At 35.4% G+C, this 16,264-nt stretch overlaps 1 non-coding gene across 1 annotated transcript; it reads left to right on the forward strand.

The window, feature by feature from the left end:
• Positions 1-13,740: 13,740 nt before the first annotated feature.
• On the forward strand, positions 13,741-13,932 carry LOC126028910 (U2 spliceosomal RNA). The gene has a single exon (XR_007502595.1). It is a non-coding gene; the product is annotated as a U2 spliceosomal RNA (small nuclear RNA).
• The last annotated feature ends 2,332 nt before the right edge of the window (positions 13,933-16,264 follow it).

The raw sequence follows: 16,264 nt of genomic DNA on the forward strand, positions 1-16,264 counted from the left end.
TTTTTTTTAAAAAAAAATTTTTTTCTCCACTCATCCTTTGGGAGTGGTTTTGCTGCTAAAAACTGCTACGTGCATCGAACTCAGCCTATAACTTAGCATTAGGGCCCTAGGAACAGAGCTTTAAATTGTCTACTGCCAATTTGGAATTACTTTGCTGAATATTTTTGCACCTAGTGGGACCAGATTTTATTGATTCCTTTTTCTTTAGGTATTCACAACCTAGTACCATCAAGATTTTCACATTAAAGCTACCTTAAAATCCACCATTAAGTTTGGTGGGATAAATTTGACATGGAATTGAGATACTGTAACAATAACATGCATTCACAAAATTAACAATATTGTTTAAAAAGGCCAACCACAATAATTTGCAGCATTTTTCACCCAACTGTTCATTTTAAGAAACCTTTAAGTTAGAAATTTAAATGCTTAAAATTTTTTTCTTTCTTTCTGACTTCCAAACCATTAACTAAATTCTTCTTTGATATGTAAAGGACCCACTGGAATTACTTTGCCTATATTTACATTTTCCAGCCAGGTGAGTCTGGGAGGACGCCCTGGGGCTGAGTGAATTCCTTTTTTTTTTTTTTTTTCAGATAAATTTCAGGCTGGGGAATTAAAAAAGAAAAAGCACCTTTTTTTTTCTGGCCTTAACACATGGCAGGAAAGTTGGGTGATTACAAAGTCCAGAAATTCTCAAGGGAAAATTTAAACCCAATGGCCATTGAGAAATCTGGTGTTTACAGTCTCCATCATCCTCTGCCATGTCCCTAGAATAACAAAGCCGGTTTAACACACAATTTTTTTGGCCTAAGGAGAGGTAGCATTTTTTTTCTTAGAGTTTCCCTCCATGTTTAAATCAGACATAAAAAACACAGAACATAGAACCGCAAAGATCTCCAATTAAAAGATATAGGGTTCACCACGGCAGCCTGGGAAAGTCTTCCCACTGAGGCAAAAATTGAGCTCCTGGGCACCTCCAGGGTCGTGACCTATAGTTTTTGAACCCGTCAGTTCACTACCACCCGGAATCCATGTCAAGTGAGGACTCTCAGGTCCTAGGTCACCCTACCACTTCCCTATTTCTATTTTCAACACACATCAAATAAAAGAAATAGTGTTCACCATGGCAGTTCACTACCACCCAGAATCCACGTCAAGTGGGGACTTTCAAGCCCTCAGTCAAACTACCATTTCCCTATTTTTATTTTCAACACACATCAAATCATGACCAACAATATAAGACACACAGCTTAGAACCCACCGAGTTTTCGGTTCACCACTCCACTCCAAACACATCAAGGACTCCTGGCTGCCTTGCCAAAAATGTAAGGCTCAGTAGTCCAGCTGCTGCTCTGACGCAGAGAAATGAAGAGACAATCACTCAGGCAAAAGCTCAAGTGGGTTCTTTATTCTGGCCGGCCAGGGTCCAATGCTCGTTCAGAACCGAACAGAGGCAAAGGACCACGTGGCTTTCTTTGTTTATCCTTATATACCAAAAGAAGGGGAGGGGGAAGAGAGGGGTAAGGACAGCTTCCTTATAAGGGCATGGCATCCGCTAAGGTAATACAAGTTCCTCTGTAGGACAAAAAGGGTTAGATACAAAAAGGCAGGTATAAATGTGGGGTGGTGTAACTAGTTGTTGACTTCCCTTTTCAGAACTTAAGCCCACATATTATCACTGGCAGTAACGTCAGCACATCTTCAAATGGGAATCAAACTCAAGAGATACCCACTGGGGTTGAAACCCACATCCGTGTCATATCCAACACAAAGATAGAAACACAGACTGACTGTTACCTCCAGTGAGACTCAAAAAAAAGTTTTAGTTGGGAATAAAACCCACATATCACCCCCTGTGGTGATACTAGTGTACCTCCAAGTGGGAATCCAACCCATGAGACACCTAGTGGGATTTGAACACATGTCAGTCTCTTTCCAGGCAGTGAAGGAGGTTCAAGCCCACTCTCTTTGGTGGGAGGAATGAAGCATCCTGAACACACTCTGGGTCTGTAGAGCAATATTGCATCCAGTTTTCCCCCTTTGGGCCACCACTGGAGCTCCATTCCCCTTAGGCCTTTACCTACTTTGAGGGGTTGTCCATAAAACCTATACAGATATGTTGGTGACAGAGCCATTGTTGTTCTATTCCAGATGATCCCCTAAATCAGGGGTGGAGAACACGTGGCTCTTGAGCCACATGCGGCTCCCAGCCAAATGAATATGGCTCTTTGTCTCTTATCATGATTTTGTAGACTGTGGCTCTTTGCCAAGTTTGGATTTTGTTCTGCTGCTTCTGAGGAGGGGCCTCTGAGGAGAGATCTCCGAGCCCGTAGTGCCACCCCCAGGCTGCGTCCTCCCGTCTCCCATCCCTCAGAACAACTGCACAAGCCAGCAAGCAGGGACCAGTGTGTCACATGTTGGGTCACATCTTGCCATTAGTTCTTAGTGTGGAGAACGCAGCACATCCTCACCATCACTGCAGAATTTCTATCCTCACTCAAAATGGCAAAATGCAATATATGTCTAATAGATTATTGTTAAAATTATATGCTTTTGTATTAGTGTCTGTTTTGGCAGGTCACTGCATGGTGTGGCTCTCTGACTGCCAAAGTTTAACATTGTGGCTCTTTGTGTCAAACTTGTTCACCACCCCTGCCCTAAATATTAAGGTCAAGAGTAGAAAGATGAGACCATACAATTGAAAAAAGCAAGACTTCATTCCATCAGCCATAAGCCCCAAACTGACTTGCTAGGACACCTCTTATAGGAGGTTAGCCCCCCACCAGCTCACAAGCCAGTTTTTATAGGGAGGGGATCAAAAGGTTCTATCTTCTGATGATCTTTAAAATGATTCATTGTGGGCTGGGCGGTGGCGCTAGAGGTAAGGTGCCTGCCTTGCCTGCGCTAGCCTAGGAGGGACCGCCATTCGATCCCCCGGCGTCCCATATGATCCCCCAAGCCAGGAGCATCTTCTGAGAGCATAGCCAGGAGTAACCCCTGAGCGTCACCGGGTGTGGCCCAAAAACCAAAAAAAAAAAAAAAAGATTCATTGTTGTTTAAGGTACATTTCCACAGCTCCCTTATGCCCACTCCATATAGGCTATTGGGTATGGCAAGATGTCTCAGGGTAGTATTAATGGCAACTTAGGCTTAATAAAGGTTAGATTAGGGTTTACAATATGAACTCTTTACAAAATGCCCCTCTTGAAACCAAAGGGCTTCTTTGATTTTGCTCAAATGGCAGAAAACAGAAAACTCTCATTTTTAGAAAACGAGGTATATCTTTTACTTTGACAACTTTGAAGATGTCTATAATTCTTGAGGATATACAGAACTATGATCAAAGTTCAGGTATAATATATATTTCATTTAAAGTAGACTTCTTATAAACAAATGTAACATAATTACTGTCAATTTTGTTCATTATTATGATTTTAATCTGAATTATTCTTTCCATTTTGATAAGGACTATATAGTTATGTGCTGGGTTTGAGTAAAGTATTAGTAAAGCAGATACATTTTCAATGCTAGAATTTTAAAATACGGTTGGATCTATCGTGATCTGTTCTTGTCTGGCAGCTTTTGGATGCTGTAATAACTCCCAGCATGCTTCTAAATACCTACATCAGTACCCTTGTTTCCTGGAAGAGATAAAGGTTACATGAAAGCTTCATTTTATATCCCTATAGTGGGGTAAAAACATTTTCATGTTACACCATTTTCTGGGTGTCTTTTAAATTTAACTGTGCCAGGGACTGAGCCATTGGCTTTAAAGAGCAGCATCTCTTGGCAGATTCTTTTGCAAAATAGGTTTTCTCATTGTGAGGGCTCCAGAAAGGCTTTTTCCTGCCTCATTTTATACTTGTCATTTCAGGGAGAAAAGAAATCCTTCCCAATTTTTTAAACTCAGGAAAAATAACATTTTATCATCTGCATAAATAAGATTGACTCCAAGGGAACCTCACTGACACTTTTCATACAAAATTATTTTGAAGATTGAACATTTGTTCCCAATATTTCCTATAGTTAACTATGATGACTATTTTTGTGGATGTGAAACATTTATATATGATATATATACACACATATATATAATTTGAATTTATGTTTGGTCATTGTTTTCACTAAGTGTAGGAATTTGTTTTGCTGTTTGTAGCCAGTTTGCTTGAGAAATTCCTGAATGTGATCACTTAATATCTTTTTCTTTTTTTTTTTCACCTCAGCATAATCACTTTGAGAGCTATTCATTGAACCCAAAAGGTATTAGTTTTTTTTTAATGGCAGAGTGTTTTGTTCCCTATATACATAATACACATTCTCTATACAGGGCACTTAGATTGATTACATGTTTTGGTTGTTATGTACTTAATGTTGCTGTGAGCATAGGTTTGCAGATGGCTTTTCAAAGAAGTGTTTTAGTGCCCTTCAGGTAAAATCTAATGATGATGTGTTTTTTTTTTTGTGTGTCTGTTGGGCAGGGCGGGGGAAGGAGATTATTGCTGTGTTATATGGGACATTTGTTATTGTGCTTGAAAGTCATCTCTTTACTGTTTTCTTTTTCTTACCAATAACATACCAGAGTTCTTTGACCTTCCCATCATCAGCTATATTTATTGAATTTGATCAGTATAATATAGGGCATTCAGATTTCATGGTGTGATATTGAGTTACATTTTCCTAATAAGTGTAGTAGAGTAGCATTGGAAAAATAAGTTCATTTTTCATGTGCCTATTGGTGTATTGTTGTAGAGTAATATTTGACTTGTGCATGTGTTCATGTGCCTATATGTATATCTTTGGAGAAATGTCTATCCAGATAATTTGTCCATTTAAAAGATTTTTTTCCTAGTTTTTGTATGAGTTACCGAAAATAATACATAATAATACCTTGTCAGATGTATATAATGAATGTATCTTCTCTCTACTGCTATGTTAATTATGTGCTAGTTTCTTTTGCTATGTAAAAGCTTATTAATTTGACGGAATCTCATTTGCTTTTCATTGCTTTTGTCTCTAGCCATTGAGTCTGAAACTCCAGATAGATTGAGAGTATGTCAGCATTTTTATTTGCATTTTATTGTTTGAGTTATAATATATGAATAATAAATCCATTGGGATTTTTTTTTTGGTTTTTGGGCCACAACCAATTGATGCTCAGGGGTTACTCCTGGCTACTCAAAAATCATTCCTGGCTTATGGGACCATATGGAATACCAGGGGATAAAACAGCAGTCCATCCGACTCTGGTACCCCATTAGGAATTTTTTTTATGTTTGGTAGTCAATAATGATATTTTATATTTAACATGTGGCAGTTAGATTTCCCAATACCATTAGTTGAAGATGCTGTCTTGTATCCATTGTATAGTTTTGGTTACTTTCATTTAGATTAAATGTCTAAAACAATCACTATTTTGAGATGATATGATAATATATATAGAACACCCTAATGACTCTGCCTAAAACCTATTAGAAATAATGAGTTCACTAAAGTGGCAGGACACAAAATCAATACACATGCTTTCATTGCATTTCTTCCTGTATGCAAAAAAAATGAATTGAAGGAGAAGAAAATTGAGAAAATAATCCCATTTACAATTACATCCTGAAAGTATAAGATGCTTAAAAATAAACTAGAAAAACCCAAAGACTACCAAAAGAAATATGACCCTAAGAAATGAAAGATATACAGACTCATAGATTGAAAGAATTGACAATATTAAACTGGTCACCTTACTTAAGACTCAATACCCTCCCTATAAAATACAAATGTAATTTTTAAAAAAAATTATGATGAGCAGTTCTAACATTTGTTTGAAAATTTAAAGATATATATATATATATATATATATATCGGTCCAAAAGGTTTGTTCGGTTAGGGTTCTGAAGTAGAAGGATGAGACCACACAACTGGAATAAAGTTTAATATTTTAATCCTTCTGCCAACAAGGCCTCCAGCCTGGCCAGGCAGGGCCATCTCCTAAAGGAGATGAGCCATGCCCAAGGTCACAAGGAAGATTATATGTGGAAAGGAAACAGGAAGATTCCAGCTTTCTGATAATCCTTAAAATTATTAGTTATTGTCTAGAGATACCTTCCTACTGCTCCCTTGTCTTTTCCTGATAGGCTACCTCGTATAGCCAGGGAGGTTGGGGCGGGATTTATAAAAATAGACTTGTGAAGATCTAACATGTGGCTTATATCATGTGGTTCTTACAAAATGGCATCTCTCCCAGCTCAGAACCTGAGAAGAAGCCTGCCATGTGACCTTTACAAAATAACATTCCTCCTTGTTCAGATTTCAGGTCCCAACAGGTTCTAAAAATGAAGTATTTTCAGGAGGAATATCAGTGTGTGACAGAAAACTGCGTATGGGAGAAAATAATGTAAGTTCCTCCATGTAAAAGCTACAGAAGAAAGAACAAAATAGTGACCTTTCATGGCATGATGCCATTGATCTGGTGCCCAATGCTCCTGGTATCTACTGGCCAAAAACAGTGTGTTCAGGTGTTCATGAATTTTAATTTCAGGATGTTTCCTCCCTTATTCACTATTCTGGAGACACAAACCTTATCTCCTGCACACTTACCAAGCACAAAAATCTATGAACCTTATTAGACTATCCATACTTGTGACTAGCAGGTGTACCTATAACTGGTGAACTAGGCTATTTCATGCTCCCTCCTGAGTAGGCTAGCATGCCTCACTGAGCTGGTGCTCCCTCTTTTAGTTGATGAATAATCCTCCAGTCATCTATTTTCAAAATTCTACAAAATTCTCCAGAAAGCAGGTTGTTTTTTTACCTTAAGGGTAAATCTGTGCATTTATTCTGTCAAAATTACTAGCTTTATACATTTTTTACTTTCCCATTCATCACAGTAAAACCAACCAATTCAGAACACATGCCGTTTAGTAAAATATGATGCTTCTATTTAGGCTGGTCCAATCTTTTGAATACTTTGATGATGTCCTTTCATGCTTTCTGCACTTTGCTGCATTAAATAGGTTTGAATAATTCATTGAAAATAAAAAAGCTCCAGAGAGTCCTCTGTTGCTCACCCTGAGAGAATATTCCACAATATTTTTTTTCAAATTTAGAGTTACATCTTCTACAAAGCTTATTCACACATAGTCTTATGCAAGCATTGGTTTTGTTAAAGCTCCAAACTATATTCTATTACAGTATCATTTCCTTTAATAGATCTTGAAAAGCAATTTCTAGAATATTTTATTATTAAAAATAAATTCAGAAACTACCATACTCTGAGATATTCTAGGAATATTTGAGCATCTCAAACTAGTAATTTGTCTCAATACCTGATTCTTTACGTTATCTTCAATGTCTTTTTATAATTCTTCCAATAGTATTTGCTACAATTTTTTAATCTTATTTTGTCATTATAAGGATTTTTAATTCATGCAATTGAATATATTGAGAAGAGCAAGTATTATCACTTTGGCAGGTGACTTTCTCCTTTTTTAAGAAAATGTTTTGTTTGTTTCTAGGCCACAACTTCTAGGTCCAGTATACTGGGCCTATTTGTGGCTCTGTTTTTCAGTGGTCACTCATGCCAATGATTCGGGATCATATATGGTACAGAGGATTAAATTTAATAGTCTATCTGCAAGTACCTTACCCATTATACTTTCTCTGATTCTGAAACTTTTAAAGAAAAAAATGATGCACAATATTTTTATTATATTTTAATGAATTTTTACAAGGCACTCACTTAATTTAGCGTAACATAGATAAAATTAAAAAGATAAATTATAGGGGCCAGAGCAGTTGCGTAAGTGGTAGGGCATCTGCCTTGCATGCGCTAACCTAGTATGGACCGTGGTTCAATCCACCAGCATCTCATATGGTCCCCCAAGCAAAGAGCCATCTCTGAGCATATAGCCAGGAGTAACCCTTGAGTGTCACTGGGTGTGGCCCAAAAATAAAAATAAAATAAATAAATTACAGAGTCCAGAGTGATAGCACAGAAGTAAGGATTTTGCCATGCATGCTTTCAACCTGGGACAAACCTGGATTTGATCCGCAGCATTCCCCCAAGCCTGCCAGGAGCAATTTCTGAGCACAGAGCAAGGAGTAACCCCTGAGTGCCACTAAGTATGACCCCAAAACAAAACAAACAAACGAACAAAAATATAAATTATAGGTGTTTTATGTGGTAAGTTATTTGTTTTAAAATTATTAACAATCCCGTTCATTGGATACCATCCATAATTACCATTCCAATTTTATTTAGAAGGAGGCAATAGGGGTAAATCTCTAAGAAGTACTCAGAAGGCCTCAGTCAACTGGCCTAGAGGTTCTGGTCTGTGGTTCTTCTGTGGCCTGTGATGCCAGAAAACTACCCAGTCCATCATCTGTTGTTCAGAGATCTCCAGTATGATACCAGGTCATACTTGAGCTATCAGGTGACTCCTAGGAGGAACTGTGTATTGGCTACATTCAATTCATGCATACACTCTGTACTAGCACTCTCACACCATCCCACATTCTTTTTTAAACAAATATTTAAAGAAAATACATCAAATAGTTGACTTAGTTGATCATAGTATATTTTTTCCAATAAGTGAAATAAATTTATTGAAAAAATAGAAATAAAAATGGAAGAAAAGAAACTTAAAGAAAAAAGTGCAGTATCAATAATTTGTGAAAATTATTGTATCTCCAATGAATTAATTAATACAATGGCAGAAGGTTTAGTAAGTTTAGTTTCCTTAAGTTTAGTAAGTTTGTTTTCTTAAATTATTATGTTCCCAGATGGTACACCCTACATTCCCAGGTCACTTTTATAAACCCATTTTTACCTAGGTCCCCTTCTATTTTGGAGAACTATTTGCAGACAGGAATCTACATCATTCATTACAGATTGGTTTTCCTACGAGTTTAGAAGAGTCTCTAATTCAAAGCATCATGATTTTGCTTCTAATTTTGGGTCCATGCATAACTCCTAACCAGCAGCATGCAGCCAAGTTGATATGGTGCTACCTTAGAATAGCAAGCCTGTGATTGTATAGTGACATTGTCGCTAGATACTCTTTTCCTCTTGTTCACTGGCTCTGAGGAAGAAAACTGGAATGGCTCTTACAAACTACCAGGAACTGAATGCTGCCCACTCTGTGAGCCAAGAAAAAATATACTCTTCCAGACGGATCTCTGCATCAACCCTGCTCCTAATCAACACTGCAGTTCAATAAGATATAAAGTAGAGATTAGGCTAACTTGTGGCCAGACTTTTATTTTTAAATTTTTCAGATAAAATTTGTGTTTTATACTAGTAACTATGTAATAAAAACATAAAAATCAATAACTATATTACCTCAGCATTTCTCCATCTGTGAGTTTCCCTTCTCAGTGATATAAAAATGTGGAGTTGTTGATTCAATGTGGATAAACAAGTCACACGAATTATGGCAGTGTCATGTCATGCCAGACACATTCATTGCTTAGTTTTTCTTTTTATTAGAGTCACCAGCATGGACTAACTAAATAGGTTACTTTTTGGCTAATTTAATTATTTTATATTGGAAGATGGAAAGTAGTTTGTGATAATATTTGCTATTTTTGCTTTTTTCTGTGATAGCTTATGTGAATAATTTTTATAAGTACATGTAGGACAATACATTGTTCAAATAGCCGTATTGCAAATTATGTGTTTAGACCCCAGAGAATTAAAAATATTCCATAATCCTTCCTTAAGAATCACTGTTCTGATTAAACCCATAGTTTATGTCAAATCAATCATAGATGGCTTCTTTGTACATTACATACTGAAGTGAGTTTAAGATAAACATACCTTTATCTTTCAAGTATTTGAGCTAATGTAAAAATAATGCCAATAACTGAGCACTACCTAACAAGAGGAAGTGATATGAGGAAAGAGATTTTAAATTATTATATTTTTTAGTTTTTTGAATTCTATTAAAATGTATGAATAAGTGAATGCCATGTAATTTTCTTCCCACCAAGCAAATGAGTTGCTCCAATTAAACCACTATTAGCTTCATAATCTTTCTTTCTGTCTTTTCCAAAACATAATATTATCTGTAATGCTACTAGTTATTTTAAGAATTAAACAATAGAAAGTAAAATTATATTTATTACATAATACTGTAAACATTTTAGTGCTCAAGTGGTAAAGTACAAATTGCTTAAAGAATATGTAAAGTGGGTAAGGGCAGGAAGAAAAACACGGGAAATGTGGATATGAGCATTGGTGAAGGCTGATAGATATAGTGTAACTGACACTCAGTCATGAACAACCTTGTATCTTTGGGAAAATAAAACAATTGTATTATGAACAGCCTGTAACCATGGTGTTCTAATAATATTGTACTAAAAATATCATGTGACAGAGAATAAATGGTAGATACTTTTTCTCTTTGTCCTTCTTAGATCTAAACATATTAATTCCTTGTGTATTTACATTGTACTATAGATAGAAAAGAGTGTGAAAAGATCAAGGTGATCAGGCAAAAAATACTGTGAATAAGTATAGAAAACACAAATATGAAAAATTAATTTCCATAAAGGTCAGAAGTATGGTGGGACAACCTAATAACTGGTACAGATATGAACACCTACTTTATGACAGATCATTTTTATCAGTTGATATGCATATTTACTTTAAAATTTATTAGACTCTGGTATGCATATTATCATGTTACAAAAAGGGACATTGTTCAAATATCTTGCCCAGGCTTAGTAGATGAAGCTACATATAAGCTCCCTGAGAGTGCAACTCACTGCAAAATAAATTAGTATTTAAAGTATCAATATTTATATTTCTTGTCTATATACTGTATTCAGCTAAGAAATTTTCTTCACTAAAATACACCATCCTGTGTTTAGTTGTTTTTGGCCACACCTGGCTGTACTTGGGACTTCCTCTTGGTTCTATATTCAGGGATCACCCCTACATCCAGGGCTTGAAGGACTATACGGGATGCTAAAGACTGGACCTGTGTTCGTCATTTGCAAGGCAAGGACCCTGCTCTCTGTAGTATTATTTTGGTCCCATAGTTTACCTTTCTTTAAGGAAGGGAGCTACAGCTGGCTATGCTGAATGGTTACTCCTGGCTCTGCACTCAGGAATTATTTGTGGTGTGCTAGGGAGATAATATGAATGCCAGGGTTGGCTGCATGCAGGGCAAGTGCCTTACCTCTCCAGTTCCCATCTTCCCTTTTTAACATAAGAATTTTAATAATTATAGAATTAATTTACTTTTATAATTCTATAGGGTAGGAAAGGGCTTATAGTATTTTCTCCATGTTATAATGAAGACAGTATTGCTCAGAGAATTTAAATTAATTTTTCATAAATTCATAAATGAATGATCCATAATTTAATTTAGTGCTTTGAGATTATCTTTTTATACAACTACACCACCATCACAATGAATTTAAAACACAAATCAAGCATTAAATTGCAATTTACTTATAAAGACTAAACATTTAATGACTAATTCAGTGAAGTTGCTGATATGTTATTTGCAACTTAGTACAAAATTATGCATTATTTTCATACATTGGGTTGTAGTTTTATCAAGGACTTCAGTATATTCATATGATAATTAAATATAGTGATGAATTTGTCCTCTGAATTAATGGAGGAACTGTGTAAGTAAGATGAGTCAGAGAAGCCACATGTAAAACTCAGGTTTGATGCTGATCTTTGTAATGCACTTGCCTATGTGCTTTGCTGGCTCAGCTCAAAGTAATGGTGATTATAAATAATATGGGTAAATATCATGTAGAGAGAAATAGACATAGTATGGGAGGGGAAGAGAAGGAGACATTCAGTTCTATATAGAATGTTGTCTAATATCTGAATACTTATTTATTTTTTATTTTCTAGACATCTTAAAATCTCATAGCACTTTGAACACATGTGTTTGTGTGTGTGTTTGTATGTTGTGGTGCTGGGATCAAACCTAGGACCTCATGATTACAATAAGTGATCTGCCTCTGAGTTTCATCTCAATATAACATTTTTTTAGAAATTAAGGTGCCAGTGAGTTGGCGCTAGAGGTAAGATGTCTGCCTTGCAAGCGCTAGCCAAGGAAGGACCGTGGTTTGATCCCCTGGCATTCCATATAGTCCCCCCAAGCCAGGGGCAATTTATGAGCGCTTAGCCAGGAGTAACCCCCTGAGCATCAAACAGGTGTGACCCCCCCCCAAAAAAAAGAAATTAAAACTTAGTCTTTTATATTTCTTCCACCTAGGTAGAGATATTTGAAATAAAATACAGATAGAAAATAAAGATATATTAAAAATCTAAAAGTTATTTTATTTAGAGATGTGATAATTAAAGCCCATAGAGTGACAATTTACACCAAAATAAATTTATTGTCTATAAAATATGAGGATCCATTAAATAGCTACACAAAGAACTTAGCATGTAGTGACATATTTCCTATAATTATATATGATGTTTTTAGTCAATTATTTAATATGAATTGTATGAATGTATCTGATTAGGCTTTAAATCTGCAATTAAATTTTCTTTTTAATCACATTTTCTTATTTTGTTACACAGAACAATTTATTTTCAGAAAACCTGTTCATTTGTGATGCAAATATCCCAAGTGCATGAAGATAAAGGAGATTCTAAACAGATGAGGGTTCTGGTGTTGTGAAGGAAGTCAAAGAAAAACTCAAAATGCTTGATAAAATTCCTTTTTTCCACACACTTTCTGATACAATGCCACTGTGTTTGTGCATTCTCTACTTGTGAGGTGTATTTCACTCTTCTGTCTCCATATTGGACCAGAATATTTAGGGGATCTATAGGTCTAGTGTCTGATGAGTCTCTTCTTAAATGGTCCATGTCATCCCATTGAACAGCTAACATGCTGAATAATGGAACCCAAGATGTTTCCTTTCCTCCCTTCCCTCCTTTGTTTCCCTGTCCCTCTCCTTCTCCTCCTTCCCTTATCTCCCTTCTCTACCTTTCCTTGCTTCCTTTGTTTCCTTCACTTTCTTTCCTTAGCTTCTTTCCTTCCCTACACTGTTGTGCTTATGGCTGTCATGCTCAGTGAGTACTCCTGGCAGGCTCTGAGGACCATATGTAGTGACAGGGATGGAAGCCAGGTAGTCCAGGCAAGGCAAGTGCCCTTCCCACAGTGCTAATGCTTAAGCCCCATTCTACTTCTAAGGTAAATTACACATTTACTTGATATTTTCTACTAAGAACTTCTATTATATTATTTTAATTGCTTTATTATTTTTTATGCTCTAGGTCTAAAATTTTACTTTTCTATAGACTTTTTTTTTTATTTTTGGTCCATATCCAGTAGCATTCAGTGGTTACTCCTGGCTCTGCATTCAGAAATCACTCCTGGCAGGCTCAGGGGACCATATGGGATTCCAGAAACTGAACCCTGGTTCATCCAGGTTGGCCAATTGCAAGGCAAATATCCTGCCACTGTGCTATCACTCTGGCCCCAATCTATAGACTTTTTCTAAAATGACAGTAAAAACTAGGATTATAGTGAGCCAATGCCTTTCTTGCAGTACTATATTTCTATCCCTACATCACAGACATTTAAAAAAGTTATCCGAAAGATGGGTTCACTAGTTTCCAAACATTCAGGTAAGAACAATACGCTACCCTTTCAGACTTACCCAGATAAATGAAGAAACAGGAATTCTCCCAAATGAGTTCTATGAGACAAAAAGCATAGTACCAAAAACAACTGAGATCACTGCCAAAATTGCAGACTAGATGCTTCTCAGCCATTTGTCTAAGATAAAGTGTAGTATTCTGTTCTTATCAGTTTAATATCTGATAAATCCTCTATTCGACGACAATATATTAAATGAATTTTTGGAGCAGGGAGTTGGAATCGGAGCTGGCTCCTTCCACTCAACACATTCACCTGGTATTGCAGTACCTCCAGGAACGGTTCACCTCCCTTATAAAGAAAATTGCAGGCTAGTAGCCCTGATGAATATAGATGCAAAATTACTAAGTAAAATATTAGTCAACCAAATTAAGCAATAATTGAAAGGATCATTCACACCATGATTCAGTGGTATTAACAACTGGAATGCAAAGATGATTTAATACATACAAGTTGATATATGTGATATATCAATCCAAGATCTATAATTCACACATAAGCTCAGAACAAAAAAGTCAAAGAACTTCACCTAAAATGGAAAAAAGTAAAAAATACACTTTTAAATTTTTTTTCAAAAAAAGAGATATACTTCTTTACATTTATTTTTCGCCTTATGTTTTCATTACAATGAGTCTTAAAAACATTCAAATAAAATAAATCTAATAAAAAAAGCACTAAGTACATTTTAATCGCATTAAGTATACTAAAATTGTAAAAAATCAGTTGAACAATTGTATATGAAAGCAAATGTTGTTTGATTGATTTTGTTCTTTATAATGCAGTAATATACCCACTTCTCATTATTATCAAAGAATTGATCATGATTTTAAATCATACATTTTAAGAATTGTAGGTATTGCTAGATAGATAATTTTGTGAAAAGATAATTGAAGAGAAAATATGCAATACTGTTATCCAGAGTCTTTAAATTCCTTAAAGTCCTGGTGTTTGTTTTGTTTTATGAGAATAAGACCAAATGCTGATTAGGTAAAAGTTAATATTGAATTTATAAACAATGAAAGAAAAATAATTGGGTAATTGCCTTTCAGCAAAGCTTTAAAAATGAATAAAGCAAATCAGCAACCAAGAAAATACCATGCCACAGAAAATGATTTGCCTTTTCTAGATTCATTTCAAAATTCATAATAGATTTTGTTCCCTTGCTTTTGCAGTAATACATTTATTTCATGCCCAATTTGGAGCAAAGTCAACCAGAGAATCCCCTTATAAATATAAAATGAAATGACTTCTTATCTGAAGCTTACCAGTAAATTTAGGAGCCTAATGCAATGGTGAGATAAAAATCTAAGCAGGTTTTACTAGGACTCTAGTAAAGAAAAGCAATTATTACTTTACCAGTGCATATAGATGAATTTTAGTTTACTCATACTAGCATTTAGGTAGGATATGTTCTGGTATTCTCACTGAAAACTCTAAAATTGAGAAAAGGATAGTAAACCTCAAAATATAGCAAAGTTAAAAAAAAGATAAAGAAAAAACATAGCAAAGTTATGTTCAAAAGCTTTTCATTGGAATATTGGAATATTTCACCATAACCATAATTTTATTTAGAATTAGAGGGATTTTTCTTCTTTTTTTTTTCCTGTGGTTTTGGTCTTCATACCTTGAACCTCACACATAGGAGCCATATTTTCTACCACTAAATTATCCCCCCAGGCTTATTTCTAAATTTTGAAGGAAAATGTTGCCACCCATAAATTAATCAACCAAACTGTTAAATATGGAATATATATGGATTTTATAACAATTGCTAATAAAGTCCTTGAATCTTGCAATGGACAACTATAATAATGATAATTATTAGTATGAAGTGATACTATTAGTATAAAGGCCATTTTTTGCTCTTTTTGAAAATGTATGCTTTTTTTCTCTATGAAAATTGTGACACACCTGGTAGTGCCCAGAGCTTACTCCTGGCAGGGGTCAGGGGCCATATGTGGTGCCAGAAAATAAATTGGTATTGATCATATGTAACTTAGGTTTTCTACCAACTGTGCTATTGCTTTGACCTAAAGTACCTAAATTTTATGTCATAAAATGTGTCATTATGATCTCTATTCATCCTCAGCTCTACAGCCTACACCCAAACAGGACTTTCAGACATTTCTTGGTTCTTTAATTTTAGTTTACTTAAAGTAAAATGTAAGTGCATTCATGTTGCATTTGCCTAAAATGTAAGCTATTTTCCACCTTTATTTAACATTCAATTCAATTTGAATATATTTATAGTGATGTAAAATTATGTCCCTAAAATGTACTCTTGGCATCCAACTTTATCACATTTTTTAAAAGAGGTACTTGAGAACAAAATAAAACATAAAACAAACAATTCTAGCTGAGAAATAGTACAATACATATAGAGTCTATCTTGCATAATACCAATCCAGTTTGATCACCAGATCTACATGAGGTTCCTCGTACAGTGCCATGCTTGATCCATTAGTACAGAGCCTAGGCATAAACCCTGAATACTTCCAGGTGTGGTACAGCAACCAAATCAAAACAAAAACTATAATTAAAAATTGCAATAGTCTTGATTTCCTTACATTTATCACTTCATCCTCAAAGAACATTTTTCCCCTGATTTAGGTGAAACCCTACCC

Source organism: Suncus etruscus, chromosome 14 (genome assembly GCF_024139225.1).
Source record: "Suncus etruscus isolate mSunEtr1 chromosome 14, mSunEtr1.pri.cur, whole genome shotgun sequence".
In the NCBI taxonomy this organism is placed as follows: Eukaryota; Metazoa; Chordata; class Mammalia; order Eulipotyphla; family Soricidae; genus Suncus; species Suncus etruscus.